Source organism: Bubalus kerabau, chromosome 5, assembly GCF_029407905.1.
Source record: "Bubalus kerabau isolate K-KA32 ecotype Philippines breed swamp buffalo chromosome 5, PCC_UOA_SB_1v2, whole genome shotgun sequence".
Classification (NCBI taxonomy): Eukaryota; Metazoa; Chordata; class Mammalia; order Artiodactyla; family Bovidae; genus Bubalus; species Bubalus kerabau.
In genome coordinates this window covers 13,456,810-13,477,378 of record NC_073628.1, presented here as the reverse complement: position 1 = coordinate 13,477,378, position 20,569 = coordinate 13,456,810, and the positions used below count along the sequence as shown (strand labels likewise).

The 20,569-nt window shown below is 43.9% G+C and overlaps 1 pseudogene; it reads right to left on the bottom strand.

Moving 5' to 3' along the window:
• Positions 1 to 3,189: 3,189 nt before the first annotated feature.
• LOC129653648 (pregnancy-associated glycoprotein 1-like) lies at positions 3,190 to 13,344 on the bottom strand (annotated as a pseudogene).
• Between the last annotated feature and the right edge of the window lie 7,225 nt (positions 13,345 to 20,569).

Sequence of the window (20,569 nt, the reverse complement as noted above, 5' to 3'; positions counted from 1 at the left end):
GGTTAAGAGACTTGATCAAGCTCACACAGCTAAGCATGTGAAAAGCCAAGCACAAACCTAGGGTAACAGTCCGTAAATTGTGTGTTTTTGTTCCACGTCCACTGGGAGTGATGGGTGGTGATCTGGAAGCTATGCTTAGGCAGAAACAAACACTATTCACGTTTAAATAGAAGAAAGTAAGGAAAACCACTAGAACATTCAGCTATGATCTAAATCCAATCCCTTATGATTATATAGTGGGGATGAAAAATAGATTCAAGGGATTAGGTCTGGTAGCCTGAAGAACTTTGGATGGAGGTTTGTAACATTGTATGGGAGGTGGTCATCAAAACCATACTCAAGAAAAACAAATTTCAGAAGGCAAAGTGGTTGCCTGAGGAGGCCTTAAACATAGCTGAGAAAATAGGAAAAGTGAAAGGCATAGGAGAATGGGAACGTTATACTCAATGGAATGCAGACTTCCAGAAACTAGCAAGGAGAGATAAGAAAGTCTTCATAAGTGAATAGTGCAAGAATTAGAGGAAAACAATAGAATTGTAAAGAGTATAGATCTCTTCAGGAATAGTGGAGATAACAGAGAAACACTTCGTGCAAAGATGGGCACAATAAAGGACAGAAAAGTCAAAGACCTAACAGAAGCAAATGAGATTAAGAAGAGGTGGCAAGAATCCACAGAAGAATTATAAAAAATGGTCATAATGACCAGGATAGGGATGATGCTGGGGTCACTCACATAAAGCCAGATACACTGGAGTATGAAGTCAAGTGGGCTTTAGGAATCATCACTACAAGAAAAGCTAGGGAAGGTGATGAAATTCCAGCTGAGCTGCTTAAAAATTCTAAAGAACGAGGCTGTAAATGTGCTGTATTCAATATGTCAGCAAACTTGGAAAACTCATCAGTGGCCACAGTGCTGGAAAAGGGCAGTTTTCATTCCAATCCAAATGAAAAGCAATTCCAAAGAATGTTCAACCTATCATGACATTGTGCTCATATCACTTGCTAGCAAGGTAATGCTCAAAATCTATACAAACTGTTTTGAGGAACCAGAGATAAAATTTCCAACATACATTGGATCATAGAGAAAACATTGGAATCCGAGGAAAACCTTTTCATCTGCTTCACTGGCTGTTCTGAAGCCTTTCATTGTGTGGACCACAACAAAATGTGGAAAATAATTAAGGAAATGGGAGTACCATATCACCTTACCTTTCTCTTAACAAGTATGTAAGTCAAAAAACAGCAGTTAGAATCAGACATGGAACAACTGAAAGATTTAAAATTGGGAAAGGAGAATGACAAGGTATACATTGTCACTCCGGTTATTAACGCATGTGTATGGTGCATCTCTCAATATGCTGGTCTGGATAAATCCCAAGCTGCAATCAAGATTGCTGGGAGAAGTATCAGCATCCACAGATATGAAGATGACATTACCCTAATAGCAGAAAGCAAAAAAGTGCTAAAGAGACTCTTGATGAGGAGAGGAGGTGAAAAAACTGGCTTAAACTCAACATTCAAAATACTATTCACAAAATGATACTCAACATTCATGGAATCCAGTCCCACCACTTCATTGAATGTAGATGAGGGAAAAGTGGGCACAGTGGCAGATTTTTTTTTTCTTGGGCTCCAAAATCAATATGAACCTTGAATGCAGCCACAAAATTAAAGCACACATGCTCCTTGAAAGGAAGAAAGGCTAGGAAAAACCTGCACAGTGTATTAAAAAGCAGAGACTCACTTTGCTACAGAGGTCTGTAATGTCAAAGCTATGGTTTTTCCACTAATCAGGTACATATATGATATCGGACCATAAGAAACGGTGAATGCCAAAGAAATGAGCTTTTGAACTGTGGTGCTTGAGAAGCTTCTTGAGAGTCCCTTTTACAACACGGTGATCAAACCAGTCAATCTGAAAGGAAATCAACCTCTGACCCCTGCTCTCTCATCTGAGGCATCTACTGAGGGCCTCCAGGTGTAAAGAACAGAGGCTTCTACTGCAAAAGTGCCTAACCATGGCAGCTCCAAGCAAACAGTTTGTAGCCCCACCCATGGAAAAGCTCAGAAAGGCTGAAGGCTCTGTGTACCCTGGGTCTCCCAATATATGTGTTACATTCTCCACAGAAGCATTGGAGGCCAAGGAAGGGGCATTCTGGGCCATGGAGGAGGGGGATGGCTCAGGTATCCACTGGGGACACCACTTACCAAGTAGGACTGGAAAGGACAGAGCAGGCATAAGTGGGAGAGACCTGGTGACTGGGTGTGGGGCAAAAGGGAACCAGCTCTCGATGAAGTACCTCACCCAAACTCCCCTGGAGGAGAAGCCCAGTGATAAGATCGTCTGAGATGGGATGAAGACAGTCTATTTCATTATCTCTTATAATTCCTCCGAATGAGGAGTTGGTGTAGTTGGTGGGTCATCACAAACTCTTCCATGGCCTAGACTATCTCCTAATTGCTTTCTTCGGGGCTGCCTCTCCCCAGCGTCAGTCATGTAGTTCTGGAGGAAATTGACAATCATGTGTGCTGCTGGGTCAGGGCCACAAGACCATGTAAAGCAAATCATAGGACCCCATGGCCCTGCAAGGATGGCTGATCTAGGACTGTACATGTGATCCTAGGTGGGTCATTCAGAGAACACCCTCAAACTCTGATGTCCTCAATCTTTTCTTTCCTTATTGGAGATGCTTTCGGGATATAAAACCCTAGGGCAGGTAGCTTGGACTTCCTCACTGGGTGTAGAAGCCTTAAGGGAGAAACTTGTGAGGCTAAGGCCATCAGAGAAGAGGGAATGAAAGAGTGAGAGTGTGAAATAAAGAACTGATGACTTCTGATTTCTTGGGTCCAGTCACTGAGATCTTTATATTCATTCCGAGTCTTGTGTCCTGGATTCCCAGAATCATTTCAGAGTCTCCCCTTTCCTTGAAGCCAGTTGGAGGTGGGCTCCTCTCAACTGTGATTCAGACTTTGTTCTAGATCCTTCTGCATCATTGTACACCTCCCAGACACAAACAGAGGTACCCATTTGTTTTAGCACCATTACGAGTGAAACCTTTTATTTTTTATTGAGAATAGGGTGTGCAGACCACCAAATACAGTTCACCAGCATCCTGGGCAGGAGTACCCGAAGTGTGATTTAGTGTTTGCTCAGAGTGGTCTTACTGATTACTGAAGCACTCCAAGCATTTATACTGCATGTGCCAGGCCAATCTTATCATTTCCTTGATCAAAGACTGAGAAATACAGCCTCAGGAAGACGTCGCCCAGGATCCAGATCTCTGTAGATGTCCTCACTTTGTTCCCGTTAAAGGTGGTATAGCAGTGGCCTTTAGAATCCTGGGGGAGTCAGAGACACACACCAGTCAGACTGGGCCCTTATGCGCTACTCCCACAAATATCTAGACCCAGCACAATTCTTGGTTTTATTTCCCTCTATTGGTAAGTATCAAGGGATTTTCTCATTAGCAGGGGATATGAAAGTTCATCCACACCAAAAAGGGCCAAGTCATGAGGTTGCCATGAGGAAGTGTGTGGGGGAGGAGAGGACTGGGAGTTGGGGACACAGAGGAATGATAAACTGCCGGGGTCCAGCCCCGGTTGATCCAGGGTATTCGAAGGGGAGATGGCTTCGGTGAGGATCAGGATACAATAGCTTCAATTAGATATTAATTAGAGATGTAAAGAGTAATAGGATGAGGATAGCTCAGCAGGAAAATTCAGTGGAGAAAAGAGGCTGAGTAGCTTGGTTTACGCGGGAAACCAATAAAACTTCAACAAGAAGCTTGCACCACTTACGTAGGCCACAGGCGTCCTTCCACTCTCCCAAAGGAGAGGAGACACTGGGGCCTCCCCGGTCGGATCTTAGAAGCCCAGGCATAATTAGTAAGCATGGCGGGCTCCATGCTCTGGACGGAGACTCAGCCAGAATTTGAGAGAGAGAGAGACATGGGGAGACCAGTATTTCGAGGAACTGATCCCAATTCTTTATTTCCCAGGGTCTGTTTTTATAAACTGAGATGTTATACAAAAGTCACGTGGGGACAGCAGTCCTGACTTTTATTAAAGTCAGGTGCTTCATACAAATGTATACAGAGGTCTTAGGGGTGTTACATCATCTTCTGCCCAGGGCGGCCTGCTGACAATTTATGACCCTCTCCTTGTGACAGAGGTCAGTCAACCAGAACACTTATTTCTCCAGGGGTGATTATTTGTGAAACAGACGCCACCCAAATAAAGTTACATTCCTATAGGGTGAGGGTGTAGTGGGTTTTAGTTAAGGAAATAATTTACTTAGCCTAAAGTCTAACATGATTTATATCAAAGGTTAATACTTATTTCTTCTATATATTCATTAATGTGTGTAAAGGCAGGGGATGTGGAGACTTAGCAGTAAGCATTAGCTCAACAAATGAAAACCCTTCACCAATACAATTTCTAATCAGCCCACTATACTTATAGTTTTCTAACTTCTCTAAAGAACCTGTTTTTAGAAGGTTTAAAGCATCTCGTGCCTCTCACAGTTGGGAGGCTGTGAGTAATCACATGTGGCCGGACAAGCCTGTCATGCAGGCTAGAGAACCTTCAGAGGAGTTTGTAAGTTGAAACACTCCTGTCATGCCCAGGAATTATTATTAACTGGAGCTCTAAGTTAACTCCTTCTCCAAAAGAGGTGGTGGGGGACAGCCCCCCATAAAGTCAGAGGTGTAGGTGAGCGCACAAAGTAGTAAAGTAGGCAGGCTCTGCTTATGGGGGTAGATGCTCGAGGATTTCCAGGGGGACTCCTGAGGCTCGATCCCGCCTTTGTGTATGTCGAGCCTCCTTCCTCATGACCTTTGCCACGGGCGGAGTGCCTCCTGCAGGCTCCCCGCAATAAACCACAAAGTCCTACTGAAGAGCATAAGGAAATATATTAAATATCCAGTGATAAACCACATGCAAAAGAATAAGAAAAAGAATATATATTTATGTATATGTATAACTGAGTCACATTGCTGTGCAGCAGAACTTAACGCAACACTGATTTTAGCCACACTTCAACAACATTTTTAGAAAAGAAAACGAGTGTCCATAGTTCTCCTCTCTCCCTGTTTATTTCACTATGACTCCTGCTCCTTGTTTTCTCTGCAGAGAATGCTGGTTCTCCTCCTCCATCCCCAAAATCCATCCTTTATTAAAAAACTTCATTTTTTTTTTGGAGTATAGCTGATTAACAATATTCTGAGCTTCAGGTGGACAGTAAACAGACTCAGCCATATGTATCCATGTATCCTGATCCCCAAAATACCCCTCCCATCCAGGTTGTCATATAATTAAGCAGAGTTCCCCATTCTACACAGTAACCCGCTGTTGGTTATCCATATTAAATAGAGCAGTGCACATTGCTTGAAGATTTAACATAGGAACTCTGGGAAGCCTCCTTTGGCCCACACCCACCCTTTTTGGCCACTCCAGGCTTGGTTGGGTAACTTACTCTGGTTCCCCAACCCCAGCAGTCACTCTGTAGCCCTCATCACCCCTAGTAACTCCCCAGTGCCCCAGTGCAGAGCACCTTGGGATGCTATTTGCATGGAATCCAGTGCAGTTTTGCCTAGAACCAAGCAACCCTCCATATGGCTCCATGACTTACAGTTTAAAATTCCTGAAATTCCCTCCCTTCCTCAAAGTCTTCTTTGAGCCCATCAGCCTGCTCTGAAATCCCACAGGGAGCTGACATGAAGCCTCCACCCTGTGCCGGGGCTGAGCAGTCACTGTGCACCCTTTATTCACATTAGCACCCAGACTCCCCAAAGAGGGGTCAGGTAGCCTTACTCACAAAGGCGACACCTGGCCAGACCTAGTGGATGATGAATCCAAGAACTAGGATGACCAAGTAACTTATCATCCAAACCAGGAAAACTGCAAGAAGGGAAGGGAAACTGTTAATCCCTATGGTGGGACAGCACACTGAGACTGTCCCCAGCCATTCTCTTTGTCACATGACTTATTTCAAGGACTGCTAGAGCTGACTTTCCGTGTTCATCCATCTGAGGGTTTAGATTGAACTGAAGCTCTTTGAGCACTGAGGACCTGAGTGATCCCCTCTCCTTGTGACTCCCACCATGCCAGAATGGCGTGGTGTCTCCACATTTATTTCAGGATGATCACTGTCCCAGATGGCCCTTTACTTTCAAGTGGTTCGTCTTGTGGCAATCTCTGGCTAGCCCCAGGGCTCAGCAGCATCTGCAATAGTGTGAGTTGGCCTGCAGAGGGCACCCTCTTCCAAGCAGCAGCCCAAGGGTTCCTGCAAGTTCCTATTTGAGAACCACCCCTCAGGGTTCTACCCTCACCTTGAGGATGTGGGCTTGAGCTGGGACTGGGTAGTTGAAACCATTAATGGTGCAGATAATAGAGGACAGGGTATTGACCACAAAACATGAACTGTAGTGCTGTTAGAGAGAGAGGGAGAGAGGTTGGCCCTGGAGATGCTTCTTGTGTGTGGAGACTGGGAGTGACCCTGGGGCATGACCCTTCACCTCAGAACCCTGTGGTGTGGCGCCGATGAGCTTCTGGATGTTATTGACCAGTCTTCTTGGGCCAAGGATCAGTGATGTCCTGGTATCCACAAGGGCCTCGCAGCTGCCAGTACAAGCAATAGCCTTTCTTTTCATGGAGATGCTGAAAGACAGTGTGACAAAGCAGGCATCAAGGTCACTCTGAGATTCCCCAGAGCTGCCCCCTTCCCGACTTCTTCTAAACAGCCCTTTGTCTCTTGCCCTCTTTTCCTTTGCTCCTGACATGGTACCTTCCTTGACATTCTTGAACGCAGTACTTGAATACACCAGGCTCTTTTGCACCTTGATACAAGCTGGTCTTCCTTCCTAGAGGAGCCCCCTCCCCTTTGACTAGCAAATTTCTTCTCATCTTCCAGATTCCATCTTAATTGTCATGGTTTCAGGGAAGTCTTTCCCCAAGTGTTTATCAGTCTCCTTTCTTGACAGTCTCTGTAGACACTTCCTCATGTCTAGCATGTACCAAAGTCACAATTCACTATGTGTGTGTCTCATTCCTTGTGCATCTGCCTTCTTAGATGTGAGGGCAAGTTTTATTTTCATTGCCTCCCTAAAGTGCCTGGCACACAGTGGATGCCCAAGGCTTGTCTGTTTAGTGAGTGAATGAATACTCTGAAAATAATGAATGAGAAATATCCAGAGAGCTGCATCTGGTGGGGAACAAATAAATGGGTCAATCGCAGAGTGAAGATGGAGATTCGCGATGGCAGCAGATTCTCATAGTGGTGGGAGAGAGGGGCTCCTCTGGGAGAGGGTATCTGCTAGCACTGCTTCTACAACCAGCTCAGACCCTGAGACCTGGCCAGGAAATACATGACTAGCCCACAGAAACTCCAAAGGATGGGGCACCATTTGTCTGAGGGTATCACACAGAATCCTATCAATTATGCCTCTTGTCCTCAGGTCACTCCTGGATCCCACCTTCCTGATCCTCTGTAATAGCCCCTACCCCACTGTGTGCCCATGAATGTGGGGTGCTTTTTTTTATTATTTGCTTTCAAGTCTTAAGACTTCAGCAAATCTCTCTACACTGCTCAGTAGTTGCTCCCTTAGGAGACCAGTTATCCCCATTTGCTCAGGATTTCCCTTGTTTTTAAACTGACATTTATCTGTACTGAGAACTTCCTAGGTCCCAGGTAGCCCTGGACACTTGGTCATCTTATGCCTATGTTCAGGCTGGAGAAAATCTCTCTGATCTTCTGTTCACCACACTGTAGAGTCCTCTAACTATGCTCCACACCTCACAGGGAAGTGGGTGCAATCCTTTCCCAGCTGTACAGAAATCTCTGGACCCTTTTAGGACCCTGGTCAGAGCCCTGGTAAGAAAGCCTGGGGATTATCAACCCATTGGTTGTTTGCATATCTATCTGCTTGTGTGTTTGTTTGTATATGTGTTTGTGTGTGTCTCTGTGAATGCTTGTGTGTCTCTAACTAGCTATTCATGTTTATATGTGTCTCTGTGTATGTTTTTATGTGTCTGCTTGTGTGTTTACATGTATCTGTGTGTCTGTCTCTGTCGTTGTGGGTGGTATATATATATAACTATGTGTCTGAGAATGTATTTGTTTGTGTCTGCCTGTGTCCATGTACAGTAGCAAGAGCATCACTTGGGCTGACCCTCAGATGGAGAGGCTTACTGGTCCATGTATACAATCCAGTTGCCTGCTTGGATCGATGGTACCCAGTTGAGTGCCCCCTAGTAGTAGGATTTATCCACCCCAACAAACATCACCACACTGCCTTTTGCCCTGCATATGTTGAGAGAAGAGAGGGGTGGATCCTTGGAGGACAGTAACAACAGCACTGAGAGCTGTTCTTGTCCACCCATCAAGGCCCTAATAAGGTCCCCATGAACAGATGCAGATATCGAGTCTAGGAGTGATTGAGATCCAGACCGAGGTCGGTTACTGGCTAATGAGTGGCACAGAGGAAGTTAGAAGCTGAGTCACCTGGCTGGGCTCCATCCGCTATATCTACTGAAGATGCGCTACCTCCTGAGACCTGAGTGCTCAGTCATACTCAGAGGACACGGTTCTGAAGCATAATGGCTTTTTCATTGTCCAGCTTGTCATTTTTTCAGGAAAATCAAAGCCTGGGAATTCTAAGGATGTGGGTTCAGGTCACCCACAGTTGGCTCCGCTGGCCTGTGACCTCTACTGTTCAAAGGGCCCCACACTCAGAAGGGACCCCACCTCTGCTCTCCCTGTCTTAAAATGCCTAGTATTTCTTGAACAAGAGGTCCCAAATATTTGTTTTGTGTCCCACACATTCATTTTTCACTGGCTCCTACAATTTGGGTAGGTGGTCCTTGGTTCCCAGTGGAATGCTAATGAGGAAACAAAGATATCCACCATCCTTCTCCTTCCTTCCTTATCAAATTCATAAGCAAAGTGTATTGCTTTTTCCTCCAACTTGTTTCCTGCTGCCTTCCATTAATCTTCCTCCTCACTCACCCCCACTAGACAAAGTGACTGGTTTTGAGCCCAGGAGCAGGGTTGTGTTCCAATAAAACATTATTTATAAAAGCCAGTGGTTAAGCCACGTACAACCGTGGAGGTATATTTATCCTGGGATAGATTATCTCTGAGGATTCTTCTTTATAAAGTGTTCTATACTTTTTGTGCAACTGAAAGCATCTTGCAGCTAATTTGGAGAAAGTGATTGTCCATCTCAGACTTACTTGCTCAAGTAGAAGGCAAAAACAGGCTCATAAATGGCACCTTGATTCTTCAGGTTGTCAAAGAATGGGGATAGCTCCAGAGACGGATTTGTTGGGGTAGTTCAAGCCCAAGATGCCATCAAAAAGTGCACCCTCACACCCATATTCCACACGCTTAGACCGAACAGCTGGTCAGTGCTTACAAAATCCCCAATCTGTGGGAGAGAAGAGTGTTCCCACTTACAGATGCATGAAGTGGGGCTAGGACTGGAATGGGATGCATTGTCATTAAATTCTCAGAGAAAAATTGAGGCTGGGCTGTGTATTTGGTGGACCTCAGATGGTTAGACAAAGCTGGGAGGGGAATTTGGGTTCCATTTGTCAGAGGCTGTGAATTTTAAAACATCTGCCCCTCTGAAAAAGAGCACCAGAGTGCGTCAAATTGGCCTTGTGGCTTCTGTCCAGGTGGGGCAACCAAGAGTCAGGCCAGGACCCATTGGTACCCCCTTGTGGACAAAATGAGTCGAGAGCAAGTTAGCCTTCTCTGGCATCACTATGACCTAATGACAGGAATGGACTGAATTCTCTGTAAATTACTGTGGATTCTGCATCTGTCCAGTAAGACAGAAGCCAAAAACACAATCTTGCTTGCAGGGGTCTATGAAACTACAGCCTGGGAAATTCACTTTTGGGGATGTGTGTATTTGTGTTAGTGTGTATGAGAGAGAAAGAGAGAGAGGGGAACTACGCAAGCACTTTGGGGAGGCAGACCATACATTTTGTTAGACTCTCAAAGTCACCCTAGAGTGAGAAGTCATTTATCAGGCCCCTTGATTTCTCTGGCCTCCAGTTTCACACTATGGATACCTGAAGCCCTTGACTGCCTCCATGGTCCTTGGATCAGTTTTTTCCTGTCCCTATACACCCTACAGCAACTTCAGTCCTGAAAAGTCAACCCAGCTCCACCTTTTACCACATGTGTAACCTCAGCAACCCTTGCTGTCTGCACCTCAGTTTCCTTATATATCTCATGAGCTAACCACTTGCTGTGTGGGGTTGTTGCAGGATTAAACGAATTATTACCTGAAAGTGCCTGAAACAGTCTGTGAATATAAAAGTGGGTGCTTTTTCCCCTTCTTTTCGCTTCCAGCAAAATGAACCTTGAACTGCTCATGGGCAGAGGAGCTTCAAGTCCACACCTCAAGTCACTCTCTGGGTTAGTTAATACATTTGCTCGTGTGTCACCATGGGCACTGCCTCCCCAAGGACAGGATCCTGTGGGTAAGATGGCCAATATCTATGGGAGTTAGGCTAGGAAGGGTCCTGCCAGATGGTCCTGCATCTGTTTTGCAAGAAGTGGTCACTCCATAGCCAGTCCTGACTCAGCTCTTTACACATTACCCAAACGGTGTCATAAGCAAGAAATCCCTTTATGCTCCCAGATCCATAGGTGATCCTGAAAGTCTTTTGGGTAGGCTGAAAGGTGGAAGACTTGTAATGTCTGAACCTAACTTGTGTAGCTGCAGACACAAGAGATGAGTGTCATCATGTGCCAAGGGTGGAAACAGGGCTGCAGGGCAAGTGAAGGATGGTCCGGGTAGGGGTGTCTGTACTCACAACAGGCTGGACTGGGGCAAAAGAGGGAGGGCACCCACAAATCAGATGAGCCTGTGTCAAAGATAACCTGGGATTCCTGAGGGGGTATTCCAATGGTGATGTTACCCATGTAGAGCATCTACAGGTAGAAGGAGGGAGTGGGTTAGTGCAGAACTGGCTACTCTATTCCCACACTGATATCTCCCTCTGGGTGTCATATATTTCTTGATGAAGTGGTACCTCCTGCATTGGAAGCACAGAGGCATAACCACTGGACCTCCAGGACCATTGAACACCCAGGAAAGTCCTGGTGCCTTCATTTGAGAAATTCTGTAGTCTCTTCAAACCCAGCCTTAGCACCCCCTACTCCAGGAGGTCATTCTTGATCAACCCCAGCCACTCCCTGTAAACTCAAACCACATCCAATCAACACCACACAAGTGACCCTTTCATTTGACATGTATTTACTCTTTGCCTATCTTTCAGGCTGACATGGGCATTCTTGAAGACAAAATAAGCCCTTTTTCTAATCCAAAACAAGTAAGCATAGATTCTTATGGCCTTACACAGAATATGGGTTCAGTAGCTTTTTACTGCTGTGGTTCTTGCATCTCTGGAAACTGAATTCCTCTGCCTGGTTATTCACAATTGCTTTGCAATTGGTTCTACCTACTGATCAGAGATGGTTCACTCTTCATCTATAACTAGTTGACTCCCTTAGTTCAGAAGGAGCTGCTGCTGCTAAGTTACTTCAGTCATGTTCGATTCTGTGCAACCCCATAGACAGCAGCCCACCAGGCTCCACCGTCCCTGGGATTCTCAAGGCAAGAATACTGGAGTGGGTTGCAATTTCCTTCTCCAATTCACGAAAGTGAAAAGTGAAAGTGAAGTTGCTCAGTCGTGTCCGGCTCTTAGCGACCCCATGGACTGCAGCCGACCAGGCCTCTCTGTCTTTGGGTTATTCCAAGCAAGAGTACTGTAGAGGGTCGTCATTGCCTTCTGCTCAGAAAGAACAATCTCCCTCAAACTAATGACACATCTTTGACAAAGAAATGGATATTTATCTGCCACCTGGTAATTTCTGGGCCCAGTCACCAAGAAAAGAGTTGAAGATGATAGTGTCTTCTCCTCTGCATGGGGCCCCTCTGGCCCAGTGTTTCTGCCTCCTGCAGGAGCCCCAGCCCCAACATCCCACATGGCATCCCCAGATGAGCCCCAGTGCTAGGCTAGAGCACCAGGGGGCGCTGTGGAGCACCATACTCCCAAAACACTCCATCCATGATGTTTCTCAGGGGGTGAATAGTTATATCTGAGCCACGAGAAGAAATCTGAGACAGTCTGTAAGCATGTTCTTTCAGGAAATTGTTCAGCATGTTTTTGTCACTGCAGGTATTTCTCATGATCTTCACTTTCCTTAGAGATATTCTTTCACCGAACATTTGACAAAGAAAACAAAGAAGATGCTCCATTTAGCTGTCAGTGTTAAGGTATAACTGTCATTGTAATGGCACTATGTATTTTCTAATAATTTTTATGAGTCATCTTATTATAAGAATTTTATGCATATTCCATGGCAAAGACATAGGTTTGAATAAAGCTTCTGTTCTGTAATTTTGGGTAAGCGATATGACTACGTGGGGTCTCAGTCTCCCCTTCGGTAAAATGGTGGAATGGAGAGATTCAAACCCTATAAATAGAATATCTTGGGGATAAGTGAAGTGATGGATATAAGGTACCTGATAAATAGGAAGTCTCAACAATGACAGCCATTAGCATTTCTGTTGCCACCCATTGTATCCTTCTCATAGAAGCTCAGGGAAGGAGGTAGAAGGGGGATTCCTATCTCTTTTACAAGGGAGGAATTTGAAATGCAAGAGGCTTGTGAATTGGCTGTGGTCACACTGCTTGTCAGATATAAAACAGTGTATAAGTAGCTCTGCCAATCTTTCTCCAAGTTGAAAGAGAAGAGAGAGTTGAAAAAAGAAAGCAGGAGATAGGGAGAAAATAAGGAAATGTAGAAAATTAAAAGAAAAGTTAAAAGAAAACACCACAGAAAGAAATATACTCACAGAGACTTCTAAAGGGATGGAGAGATAAATGATCGTGATACATAGATGCAGATATAGACACACTGAAGTAGAGAGGGAACAAAGAGGACATGCTAAATAAAAGGTAGAAAAGTGCTGTTCCACAGGACCACATCTACATCTGCATTGACTGTGCACTGAACAATTGCAAGGAGTTCCAATTTCAACAGGTCATGACATAACTGGACCCCAGAGTTGTGCAACTATGCAAATCTACACCAAGAACAGTGGGTCCCACAGTTCCTATAGCAAATTACTTATCAATAAGTAAGGGTTGAACTTTAAGACTGTCAGGGAAATATTCCATTCCATTCTAAATCTGATGAGTAGAAGAATAATCAGATGAAAAGAAAAATCACAGAAAGGAAGATGATGTGGCTTACAGTCTCCATACTTACATGACTATGCAATCTGAGAAGGCCACCAACCCGAGGAGCACAAGCCACTTCATGCTTCTTTCCTGGTTCCAAGTACTCAGGGAAGTTCAGGTTCTTAGCATGTAGTGGTGATGAGGAGCCCCTAGTTATATATGCTTTGACATGCTCTAGTTTAGTCCTTTAGGCCAATAATAGGTCTGAAAAAAACACAAAGGTCTTGATAAAATCTTTACCTTCATCAGTGTCCTTGGCAAGTGGACTTTGAAGCTTCATAGAATACAGAGAATTGAACTTTAATCTCTTCCTTGAAGGTTGGCTGGAAAATCAAACTGATCTGCATGGACATCTAAGAAGATGGAGAACCTTGACTACTTGGAGAAAAAAAAAAAAAGGTAAGAACATCATAAAAATGGATACTAAGGGCCATGCTCGACATTCGTGGTTTAATGTCATCTTCCTAGTTACTTCATGAGATAGGCATTGCTGTCTTCATTGGGGAGTAGATTGTTAGGAGGATAAGTTGTCAGATGGCAAAATGAAGACTCCAGTGACAGCCCAGGGACATACAACTGTCTTTAAGTAGTGGGTCTAATGGCAGACATCAGAGGGCACCTATGATGCCAGGCTGCATCAAAGATTTAGGGTAGACCAGTATTTCCATTATATGCTTTAAATATTGGAAAAAATGTCATACGAATCCACAAGATATTTTATATCATCAAACAAATGTACAAGGAAGAAATGTGTGCTAGGTTCTGGGTTAAAGGCTTCAAAGTCAAAGTTGATGAAGACAAAAGTAGTCTTTATCTTAAGAGAGCTAGCAGTCTAGTTCTCACACAGTCGTGGCCCTAGGAGGCTGGAGATATGATACTAGGACTAGGTGGCCATGTTGAACCCTGGGCCACACTGACCTTACCACTGTGAACAGCCTTTCCTACACTTCACCCATGCCAGAAAGCAGGCCAGTTGGCCATGTTTTCAAGAGAATTGGAAGTTTGGATATTGATGTACAATCTACTGATTTTAATGTTAGCAACTAATTTTTTTTTTTTCCAGAAAATAGTGGGAACAAAATCTGCACAGTGATGTGCTGGAATCAGCCTTCAGTCTCTGCAGGTTTTTACTTCTCACCTAGAGTTCGGAGTACAGTAGGGACAGAGAGGAATTTAATTCATGTCGGTTGATTTAAAAAGAGACTGCATACTGAACATGTGTGTTTCCTTTCTATTTATAAAGAAAGATCATCAGGTACATACAAACCGACAAAATTTAACTGCTGAAGATAAATGGATATATTTATGACATAATTTTCCCATAGGGTCTATGTCATGAAAAATTTTGTCTGCCAAACCAAACATACAAAAATAAGTTTGAAATGTCTTCCCAATCAAAGAAGACAAAACTACTGTGGCATCCAAAGTAAAGACAATCGTGTTTAATGACTCATCCAGGACTCCCAGGGCCTATTCCTGCATGAGATCTATCCATGCTTATCCCTTGAATACAACAGGAGCCTCTCCTTTTGCCAGGTGTGTTTAGATGGGGCACTGTGACTTAATCCTCATTGTTGCATGCTGTTTAAATTCAGTTCTCATGGTTAAATCCCAACAGAGGGAATATGACATCACTGACAAAGGATACACATATATGCCTTTTGAACTATGGTGTTAAAGAAGACTCTTGAGAGCCCCTTGGACTGCAAGGAGATCAAACCTGCTAAGTTGCTTCAGTCGTGTCCGACTCTGTGTGACCCTATAGACGGCAGCCCACCAGGCTCCCCCATCCCTGGGATTCTTCAGGCAAGAACACTGGAGTGGGTTGCCATTTCCTTCTCCAATGCATGAAAATGAAAAGTGAAAGTGAAGTTGCTGAGTTGTGCCAACTCTTAGCGACCCCATGGACTGCAGCCCACCAGGCTCCTCCATCCATGGGATTTTCCAGGCAAGAGTACTGGAGTGGGGTGCCATTGCCTTCTCCAGAGATCAAACCAGTCCATCCTAAAAAAAAATCAGTTCTGAATATTCACTGGAAGGGCTGATGCTGAAGCTGAAGCTCCAATTATTTGCCCACCTGATGGGAAGAACTGACCCATTGGAAAAGACCCTGATGTAGGAAACTTTGAAGGCAGGAAGAGAAAGGGAAGACAGGATGAGATGGTTGGATGGCATCACCAAGTCGATGGACATGAGGTTGAGTAAGATTCAGGCGTTGGTGATGCTTAGGGAAGCCTGGCATGCTGCAGCCCGTGGTGTTGCAAAGAGACGGACATGACTGAAAGGAGTGAACTGAACTCAACAAGTTGAGAACAAAGAGACTGATAAATCTAATTGCATCAAGTTGGTGACTTGCTGCCCATAACAACCCATTACTTAAGTGGTTTTAAAATTCAGAATTATGACTGCATTCAGAGTGGAATATCTTCTAAGGAAAAACAAAAATACTGCCCATCCAAAACAAAACTGAAGAAAATCAAAAGAAAAACAAGAAAGAAATATGAAACTATATTCAATAACTTATTGTTCCTCATAACTTATGTTATTGTGACAGAATCATATGCATGTTAACAGGTAAAAGTAAGACAATAATTAATACTAATGTTCTGAAGTAAGCCTTTCAGTGGCTAGAAAAAGAGGTTCACACATAACAAAGAAGTTTAATTCAAACCCTGTTGTCTTAAATCTTGAACTGAAGCGTAAGTTTGTACCAACTAATTATATTTATTTTTATTTCATTTTTTAAGGAAAATGTGTACTTCCTACTCTGACCAATGGAAAGCCTACAAACAATGACAGCTTGATAACAGTGACAATTCTGAGGTCTAACAAGTAGCTTCTAAATACATTTCCCATCAGATGATGCATGGATTCTTAAAGAGATGGCTGATTTCAGGACTGAGTAAAGAAATGCACAAAATAATCTTGGGAATCATGAAGGACCAGAAAGCTGAGCACTTCGAAGCCCAATGGGGACTGGACAGAAAGTTTAGGAATCCAAATGAAAAGGATCTACCAGTTTGTTGGACAGAATGATATTTCTGCTTTTCAACACACTGTTTATGTTTGTCATATTTTTCCTGTCAAGAAGCAAACGTCCTCTGATTTCATGGCTACAGGCACCATCCACAGTGGTTTTAGAGGTTAAGATGAAGAAATCTGTCACTACTTCCAACTGTTCTCCTTCTATTTGCAATGAAGGATGGGGCTGGATCCCATGATCTTAGTTTTTTAATATTCAATTTTAAGCTGGCTGAATGTGTCCAAATGTTAATAGGCAACATCTAATTTGTCACTTTGATAGATTGCTAGGGCACCAACTCATCATTATGAGCACTGAGAAAGGAAAATAATCATCAGTATTTATGCTATTTTTGTTTCTATTAAGCATATGTTATGTAACTATAAACAGTTCTAGGAAAACAAGCTAGACTGTCCCTTCTGGGGGTGATGAAAGAGTGATGGAGAGCAGCTATAATACAGATGAAGCCTCACTCATTGGCCTGCAGCTCACCTACTGCTGTGGAGGTCTGGTTCCTAATAGACCAAGGACTAGTACTGGTCCTGACCCACTGTGCTGGTATTGTGGACTCCTGCTCTAAACCCAAGAGTGGGACATTCTGTAATATAAACCACCCTGCTTCTGCCCAGTTTCTGAACAAATAAATGACATTAAAATTGGGAGAGGGACAGCTATTTAGTCTTAAAAGAGAACAACCAAGTTTAACATATAACTACATTCTTTCAATAAACTCTGAAAACTGCTTTTTGAGAATCAGGGAAATTTGTACATGGACTGGATATTAGATGTTAATTTTATTAGGAACAAATGAGTATTTTTTTCACATCCTATCGTTTTACCCCAAATACTCATTATGTATATTTTGTGAAATGTTCATCTTGTCCCTAAGACACTTCAGGAAAAATGAATAAGCAGTAAAAGAGAGAATGAAATGAGGGTCTGTCTTGATTTAAAAACAGATCTGCAAAGCTTCTATGGATTGAACTGTGTCCACCCTTGATTCGCAATGTGATGGTATTAGGAAGTAGGGCCTTTGGGAGGTACACAAGTTGACATGGGGTTTTGATGGTGGTCCCTCATGATGGTATTATCCTCTCCCTCTTTTTCTCTTTTTATCCCTCTTCCTTCTTCCCTTCCCCCACCACAAATGAGAACATAGCAAGAAGAGAAAGACCTGATGCAAATCAAGAATGTCTTCTCCGGGAACTCAATTCAACACAACTTGATGTTGCATAATCTCTGGGCTATGACAACCTGTGGGACTAAGAGGCTAGTTTTGTAGTTATTGATGCCGAATGATGAAATACAGGGTTCATGACCCTCTTCTTTCTTATATTTGTTATGTTTGAAATTGTTTTGTAGTAAGAAGTTTATAGAATGCAGTTTCTGTCTTAATGATACCCTGAGGGGCCCAAGATAGCAGATTCAGGCAGGTCCCTGATGAGTGAGTGGCTGGAGGACCACATGCTCCATACTCCAACTCTTCTTTTGTCATCTGAAAACCATCCCCCCAATACCTGACAACCTTATCTCTAACCCTATCTGCATCTCCACTCCCCTACTAAGCTGCTAGGTCATCTATTTGGAGATCTTGATGATTCAGGACACGGTATGGAAGGAGGAATGCAGACATTTTTAGAAAGAATTATCTGGGCAGACCCCTGCTTGGTTTTCCCTTCTTTAGTGCCATCTTCAGGTGAGGCATAGGGCCTGGGTAGAGAGGAAGCCAAAAGTGAGACTTCATGGATATTTGCAAGAGAAGGGAGGAGGAATTCACAACCCAATAACCAGAATGTGGGCAGCTTGCACAGGACCCAGGAGGGAAGGAAGAAGCACTGCGAAAAGAATAGTGCCTACCTGAGTGCCAGACCTACCTGAGTCTTCCTATTAAACTTGGAGGTCATGTCCTTCCTGCTTTAATTTCTGCTCCAGATGTGGAGGGGCTAGAACTGTACTGACTGCTAATGAGTCACGGGGAGAGGGACAGACTCCCCCAGGAGCCATTGGATTCCAATCTAAATGTGGGTATCATCCCAAGCCAGAGAGCAAATGGCAGGTTATCCAAAAGATGACCTACTTTCAATAATATTTAAAATACTACAAAATTTGTCTAAGAGTCCTGGCCTATCTTGTTCCCAGAGTTTTTTAGGAGAGATGATTTGTTAGACTAATTTCGGTTCTGCTGAGGAATCTACAAGATTCCCCATTGGTAACTTCTGACTTATAACTACCTTATCTCATCCCACAGACCCAAATGATGGCAAATTCCAAGTGGCAAGGCCGCTAAGGTCCTCAGTGTCACAGCAGCTGTGTGCCAAGTGGTCTACCACTCCCAGTCCTGAGCCCAGGACCCATGAACATCACCAGACAGTTACAGCCCCCTGCCCACCAGAGGCAGCCTCAGCTTCCTCAGCGACACCCACCTCTGGGCCACTTGTCCACTGATAGGCAGTGAGCTTCAGTCTGGAAAAAGTGTTCTCGAACAAGTCCAGTCTCCCTCATCCAAGAGATGGGAAACTGAACCCTGGGGTGTATGACTCACCTTAAGGCTGCAGGTAAGTTAGTGAAGACTTGGGACACAGGAACACTGGTTCCCAGGCTACGAGACTTCCAGGAAGGGAAAGATGAGAGAAAGCTCACTTGCATCCACTGCTATGTAGCTCTCATATGTCTGTAAGCACCAGAGTGGAAGTTCCTTTCCCTTTGCCCCTCAAGTCTGGTTCCAATTTTATCAGCAGACCTGCTCCATGTAGTAGCAGGAAAGCAATATTCAGGGCTGTTTCTTCTGGGTTCCAGGCACAGTGCGGGGAGCCCCAGCTGTAGTGACCCCAGGAGGCAGTCCTGCAGGTGGTGACTGACTCACTCCCAACTCAGAATCCAAAGAGCTCCCGCTCCTCATTCACACAACACAGATCTTGAGTGACTAGATAACATGCACCTGCATTCAAGCGAGAAGCACTCCTTTATCAGCCTTCTGGTAACTTAGATAAGTGTCTTATGTTTCCTCAGGTCACCCCTGGCTGAGTGAGGCTGGGATCTGAGACTAGCCTGGATGAAATGGATGTGCTCCCTCTTTGATGCTCAAAATGGACATTGGAGCTTCAAAGGCCTTGAGAGGGTTACAATCAACTTATGTTTTTTCAGGGCTTTGATTTATGAATCTGGTAGGAGAAAAAGGACAGAAACACAGGAAAAGGCTAGACATCTCTGAATCCCAGCTGACTGTGGGTTGAGTTCCATCCACCAGGCTTCAGAGTCAGGTGCTGATGTTATTCACAAGCTACCTTTGAAGAAGGAATAAATTAAAGAGTTTTTGGGCAGAGAGTACTGTGGACAAAGGGCCATGGGAATCACAAGGGGCAAGATGAAACAAGAGTCATTACTTGTTTCTTTGCTCTATCAGTTCCTTGGTGTTTCTACTCCTGAGTACAAGTACATAGAGATAGTCAGAGGCATTGGTGCTCCTCTGGAACCTGATGTTCCTGGTGATAATCGGTTTGTGTACACATCCCTGAGTCCAGAGCATATTAAGCCTCGTGATAGCCCCAGGTCCTCCCTTCTTGGGAAGGCTGACATGGCTCATTGCTGCTAACTTACAACTGAAGCATGGGATGAGGTCATGCTGGTTGACCTGTATGCCAAGTTCCAAGCATGGAAAAAAAGTTGGCTGTGGAAGGGTACCCATTTATTAAACTTGGTTACCTTGGTCCTTAGTAGGGGCTACTCCCCACATCTAGATTGTTTTTCTCCCAGTTTTTGCATTGCCAAGTCCTTCTCAACATTTACCATCATCTCAAATGAGTCCCTCTCAGGCTTGCTTTCCCTGGCCACTCCACTCTCACATGCACAGACCCTGATCCAAAAAGTGTCTATAGACATTTCCCTCCATCAAAACAATAATTATAGTTATCAAAGTGGAAAGGTGGGAGAGGGATAAATTGAGAGTTTAAGATTAATATCTGTATACTACTTTATTTAATAGATAATCAACAAAGACCTACTGTACAGCACAGGAATTCTGCTCAATAGTCTGTAATAACCTGTATGGGAAAATAACCTAAGAAACAATAGATACATGTGTATGTATAAGGGAATTAATTTCCCATACAACTAATATTAATACAATACTGTAAATTAACTATACTCCTATATAAATTAAAATATGAATTTTGAAAAATGCTTATGTCTAGAGACTCATGGAGTTCTTTAGATTTGCAGGATTCCAGATATGATGCTGGAGATGGCAGAGTGGGTGCAGAAATCAAGACATTATCTGAGGTTGCC